Source organism: Blennius ocellaris (assembly GCF_963422515.1).
Source record: "Blennius ocellaris genome assembly, chromosome: 13".
In the NCBI taxonomy this organism is placed as follows: domain Eukaryota; kingdom Metazoa; phylum Chordata; class Actinopteri; order Blenniiformes; family Blenniidae; genus Blennius; species Blennius ocellaris.
The window spans coordinates 18839910-18846758 of NC_137662.1; positions in this window are offsets into that span (position 1 = coordinate 18839910).

The following is a 6849-nucleotide window of genomic DNA, read 5'->3' on the forward strand; positions in this document are numbered from 1 at the left end:
TTCCTCACTATGCCGAATGTTGGCATGTCTTTGTCCAGCATCTCTGTTACTATTTTGCTGAACTCGTTTGCTGGAGAACCTTGATGAAGTAGCTTTCACATGCAGCTGCCTCCACATAAACTTCACCTTCCCGTCTCTGTTCCTTCACTGCTGGTTCTTCTCGTCGTCGTCAACTATTAAATTGATTTTCTTCCAGAGCTGCTGGTTACTAGATTACAGAGCATCTTCTTCCAACTGATTGATGTAATCTGATCAGTCCTCAGACTGATGCCCACAGCGCCGTCAGCTCAGATAATAAGTCACAGCAACATCAAAATAAGAGTTATGTGAAAAATAACAATAATGACAGTAATGCAAGAGTTGTTTCGCAAAGTGATAACTTGTAAAACTCTTATCATTACTTTGCTGTAACTAGTAAAGTAACTTCACTTTCTTTTCAAGAATTATATGTTGCTTGAATCTTTTCAACACCTTCCTCAGCAGTGTTCAAACAAGCAATCAGAAAATGTTGGTCATTCCATTAAAATATCAGTGTGAGAGACGAGATCAATGCCTTTACTTTCTTTATCTTAAATCAGAGTGTTGAGGAGATCTTAAAACTCACCACTGAACGTCACCGTTTTTATCCGAATCAGTATAATACCCCTGTACATAGCTCAGTCTGTGTCTATTACCTGACCTGCCTCACTACATTTATAGTACATCTTTGTCATCATACCTCATCGCACATTTGCACATTTTAATGTCATTTTTATTCTCATTTGCACTGCGCTCCCTTAAGTACTTCACTTTAGGGCTTCACCTCATTTCACTTCACTACTGCAGAACTGCCTGTAGTCTGCTGCTGCCATTTAATGTTTGTAGTTGTTGTTGCACTACTTACTCTGTGTGCCTTCACTTGCTCCCTGGAGACTAAGAAAGTTTTATGAATTTGGAACTCAGACTCCGGCTGTTATTCGCTCATAGGCATGTGAGAACTTAAAAAAGACCCACCAGGCATTTCTTCCGGTAACTTCTAGTATTTTTTTACCAAGTTATTGATATGAATATTAGAAACACCTCTAAACTACTTCTAAATGGTCTTGTCTAAGGCAGAGTAAAACTAAACATTTCATTTTAAAAGTGTATCTAATGAAATGGCTAGTGGATGTAAATAGAAATATAAACATAAACAGTATCAGTTTGCACCTAGACTTAGGGCTGATTTAGTGCCCCAAGACATGGATACCTGGAAGTGTTGGTTGGTTGGTTAGGGCCAATATTTCAAACATGTCTCCACTTGGAAATTGGTTAGGAAACACTGCAAACCCTCGAGGATGTGTTTTAATTAAGAGGACGGACAATCAGTCACGCAGGGCCAGATAATCAGTGTTTCTTTTTTTAACGATGTGAGAAAGTTCTCTTTAGAACGTTCCCATAAACTGGTCGAGTCCTGGCGCTTCATGCCATGTGCAGATAACACCCTCTTGACTGTAAAAGTGCATGTTATCTGGCACTCATTCACTCCTCTCTGACTAATTTCGCCTCAAACTGTAAAAGCATCAGTTACCATGGCAACCCCGCTTGCGCAAACCTGAGACACTGTTGCCATTCTTTTTTTCTCCCCGCCCTTCACCGAATTAATCATAACCGAATGTTCACAGTCTCAGTTCAGTAAGAGCGAACCTGAATGATGATTTTAACGAGCCGTCTGCGATAAGCATCTCGATTTGCAGCAATTTGAATAACAACAGTTCACACAATTGAGACTACAGTCTTCTCGCTGACAGCTTTAACAGCAGAGGACAGATTCACCAGAAACATTTTTCTTGTTCTTTTTTATTCTGTAACACGTCATCACTTTCAAAGGAGAACCATGTATTGTAACAAGCAAGTTCCATCAAGTCCCATATACTCAAACAATATGACACCTGCAGTCTGATTTGATGTCATCAGGAGGTGATAGACTGTGATACAAGCAGTTAATTTGACGATCTGATAACAATCTATAACTATCAAATTTATTGTTTAGAATTTAATATATCCTCAACAGCTGTGTGAATCCCCATGCCACCCCCCCCCCCCCCCCCAAAAAAAAAAAATCTGGCTATGTTTGTAAGATAATTTTGCATCAGCAGTGCTTTGGCTGCAATAGGGACTCTATATATTATCTCATATTTTGGAGTTTGACTCACACGGGACTGAAATTTCTTTAGAAATTTCGATATTTGTGTTCTGTTTCTCTGTCTCTTCGAAGCCTTTAAACTCAGTAACTAATCAATAAAGTGTGTAAAATGAATATTTAACACCACTAACAAAATTTCACATATGAAAATTTTTAGCATTTGTCAATTCCAGTTTATAAAGTAACATAAAGAAGCAATCTCTACTGATTTTGTGTTTTCTATTTATTTTTCCTTTATTTTCTTAACCTTTTAAAGGGCGAACTTGGCCGAGGAGGAATAAAGCTCCTTTCCTGTGAATGTGAACTGCTAAATATTCAGATTTCAGACTGTTCCAGCCATGTCAACAATCTAACAGTCACAATGGAAGCTGTACTGGCTTTTTAATAAATAAAAAAAAAAGAATAAAGAAAGAAAGAAACTGTAGAGGTTCTTATCTTTTTTTTGGCGCTCACAGGGGCCCCTGCTTGTTGAGCCAATGTGTACAGCACGTCTCAGTGGTATCTTTTCTCCACGTATGAAGGTTGCATTGTTTAGAACAGAACAGAAAAGATTGCTACAGGTCAAAAGGTAACTTCATGCGTCCTACTTTTTTCTCTCTTTTTTTTTCCAATGCAACATCCCCTGCCTATCATGGAGCCAGAGTTTTTTTTTCTTAAGCTCAGCCAAAGTTCAACTACGACTCTGAGTGTTGCTCTTTTCACTGATAAGGATTTTGGTTCTGATTCACCAACTCATTCCTCAACTGGCACAACACCCCAATAGTTTTCTCCTCTTCTCTGAACCTTTGCAATGGGGGAATCAACAATGACTTCTCCTTCTCGCAGGCTGCAGCTTTCCTCCACTTTACAGTTCAAAATGAATTTCTGTTTGCCGTGTCTATTTTGCCTTCTAAACTGCTGTTTGTTTGTTTGTTTTTTCAGTCCTGGCCTCACAGCTATTGATTATATACCTCAATAACTGTTAATAAATAATGAAGAAAATACTGTTAAGTTGTTGAGGCATTATATCTGGAAACCTTTATTGCAGAGAAATGTAATGACCATAAAACAGGTGAATGTGGATCTGAATGTACAACCGCAGGATTATTAGCATCATTCTCTTCAGGTATAGGATCCAATGTATAGATTTTCTTTTTTTTTTAAGATAGTTTTTGTGGGTTTATCCATGACTGTGAATCTTCCATAGTGTTCTATTTTTTGCCATGCATTGCTCTTTTGGAAATCAGTGAATATATCCTGAGAGCATTTGTACGTCTGCATTCTGAGCTTTTATTTCTGATAAGATGAGGGCGGATTTCTATATTTTCACCATCAATTTCCTTCAGCAGTGATCTGTCCATTTGGTCAGTGCTTGAAGATAGACTGCCCTCGCTGAAAAGTTCAAATAGTCAGCAGGAATGCGGGGGCTGCAGGGTGGGAGGAGGCCGGGCCCAGACGTTTAGCCAAAGCTTGCATGTGGTTTCGATGGGAACTCTGCCAGAAACAGGGAGGCAGGGGTTTCGGGCTGTGTGTGTGCGTGTGTGTGCGTGTGTGTGTGTGTGTGTGTGTGTGTGTGTGTGTGTGTGTGTGTGTGTGTGTGTGTGTGTGTGTGTGTGTGTGTGTGTGTTGGGGGTGGGGTGGGTGCTCAGGAGTGAGAAAGTTCTGCTTTTCATTACATCAGCCCATATGTCTACATATCTGCTCCACCTCCCAGACTCCGCTCGGTTTCCTGGAATTGTTATGTCAGTTAGTGATCCTGTCTTTTTTCACTCTTTCTCCCCAAATCTACATTCTGTTGTGGGTGTGACTCATTTTTTTTGGGGTGGGGTGGGGGTGGGGGTTCTCTCTTGCTGCATTAATTTCATATGGAGTGCATTTGAATATTGCTACAAAGCTCTCTGGAGAGGCTGACCGGTAAGGCAGAAAATAGTGGAGGGGTGGGAGGAAGAGGAGGATATTTCTTTTTCTTTTTTTCATAAATAAATCCACACAACTTGACGTTCACTTTAATCTTGAGCCTTCCTGTTTAAGAGAAGTGAGACAATTTAATTTACTTGAACAAACTCAGCATGCAAGTTGTTTTTCTGAGAGCCGAGCATGAGGCCGTATTAGCCAGTGATATTATGTAAACACTGTTATTAGATTCATACCGATGCAGCACAGTCTTCAGGAGACATTCAATGATGGTCAATTCGCCTTTGAAAGGTGAAAAATTGTAAACAGAGGTGCTGATACTTGTGCAAAAAAAGAAAGAGAAGACATTTTGGTTTAGCTTTTTTCACTTGAATGAAATTTTAAAAAGGATAACCTCTGAAATTCTCAAAATTCTATATATAACATGCCATATGTCTCTGACTCCACTCCACTGATGTTTGCTTTCAGTCTTTCTACCCATCAATCCACCCATCTGTCATGTACAAGGGTTTTTAGAAATCTATGAAGCATTCTTCTTATTTCTTATTTTAGAGGAATATATGGGTTTTAAAACTCATATTTTTCCATTAAGTCAAATATTTTATTACTAAATGTGACCTAAAGACAGATTACAATCATTTCATAAGCTCGAGTATCAAACTACAAGTGAAACAGAGCCAACGATGGAGGGATTTTAAAAAAAAAATGTATAAAAGCTCATTTAACGTGTATAAACCCACAGCAGGCGTCTCACACTCACCAATGAACCCAGGATTCACAAGACAGTGACAAAGTATGGTAACACATCTGTGATGTGAGCGTTGTCTATTCATGTTTATGTCTGGTGTGAACATAATACACCGATAGATAATCGTAATAAAGTTAATAATAGTATTCATGCATTGACAAAAAAGTTAACAGAATATTGAAACATCAGGAAAAAGTGCAGACACTGGAAAACTATTAAAATATGTGGATTTGTATTTCCGGTCAATGATGAAAAGTGGGATGTACACTGGTACTCCCTTTATGAGTGGGTTTCCTCCAGGTAGTGTTTTCCTCCCACAGTCCAAAAACACGAATCTGAGGCTAGATTACTCTAGTGCATGTGCGCGTGCCTGTCTTGTTTGCCTTGCATGGTTTGGCGACCTGCCCAGGTTGTGCCATGGTTGGATGAATCAGTATAAAAGTTGGATCTGTGATGATTTAAAAAAAGAAAAAAAAAAAGAAAAAAAAAGTGAGAAAGCAGCGGATAAATAATTCATTGCAAATCTGAATTAGATGTGTGTATGTTTGGCACATGGAAAACTTTGCCTATTAATGTGGGGATAATTATGAGGTAAGTCAAATAAGCAGAAATAGTAGTTCTTTCCTCTTTGAGGCAGACATCTGTGATCCATCGCTTCCTGTATTATGGAAAACCTTTTCTTTTTTTTATTACGGAAATCACTTGTTCAAGCTTTTGAAGCTTTCTGTTCTAGTGTGACTGGGCCCCATGGCTTTGATGGAAACCTCTGCAGAGCTGCAGTGGGAACACAGGAGTCTGGCTTATTTATGAAACGAGGTGGCAGGAGTTAATGAAGTCGCGCAACCCAGACACGGAGGGAGGGGAAAGAAGTTTCTCTCAACGATATGACGAACAGCAGAAACTTGAGGGAAACTCCAGCTCTTGGTGGTCTTCGGTGGGATTCTTTTGTCCCGCTGAACGCAGAAGGCCCAGTGGGTGGATAAGTGAAGTCACATGGTTACTTTTCCTTTTTCCCACACAAACACACCCACACCCTCCTCCTCCTCCATGCGTGCAGCCTCTCTTCTCTCTCTTCAACTCTCTACTACCCGCAGCGGGCAGTCCGCTCCGCTCTGTCTGGATACTGTAGCCGCACCAAGTTGCGCGTTTTTTTAAATTCTTTTTCTCTTCTTCTTTTTGTCCTTTCTCCGTGCGTAATGCACCCAAATCGGAAATAACACCCGCGGTTTTTTTTTTTTGTTCCATCTCCGTGGAAGTAAATCGAGATCCCGCCGCTGGGAGCAAGTTAGGAGTACTTTCTTTCAGGTAATTTCCAACTTACAGTAACACTCGTGTGCGCGCTTCGTTTCCCTCGTTTTTGCGCGCCCCCCATACCCCCCCCCCCCCCCTCCCCCCCTCGTAAAACGCGTTCCCATGCAGGATTAGTTTGTTTTGAATCGTGCACATAGTTTAAAGCTGCAATCGGTGTTTCGAGAGTGGTCGGATAACAGGTTGCGAGGAGTGTGTTTTTCAGTTTGGTGGAGCGTTTCACTTACAGGCCTTGCAACGCATCTCTCTCCTCCTTCGCACACATCCAGGTAAACCCCGCTGCTCCAATCGGTGGAAAACCGAATTCCACATCATTTACAGGAGGCCCACCTTTGTTTACTGTTGACCCAGCTTTGTAACTTCATGCTGCACAACAGGGGGCAGGGAAGTGTTGCTTGCTTTCAGCTCACACCCCACGAGTTGCTCCCCCATCTGTGAAGGCAAAAGAAAATTACAGTGAACTTTGGGGTCCAAACCCGTTTAATTCAGCATCAAATGTTGTCTGAAGTTTGTGGGAGTTCCAGATCTATTGCTGCTTTACGCAACTCTAATATAACACTTATTATTATTATAAGTGTCAATCGTAAATTGTTACTCGAAAGAAGAATATTTATATACTTTAAGCATCCAGATTCACGATCACGTGTCATTTATTCAATCAAATCTCATGGAAAGTGGTGTAAAATGTATTAAAAACACTCACGTCACCATTTCTAGTTTCTCTAAAAGGGCCTGG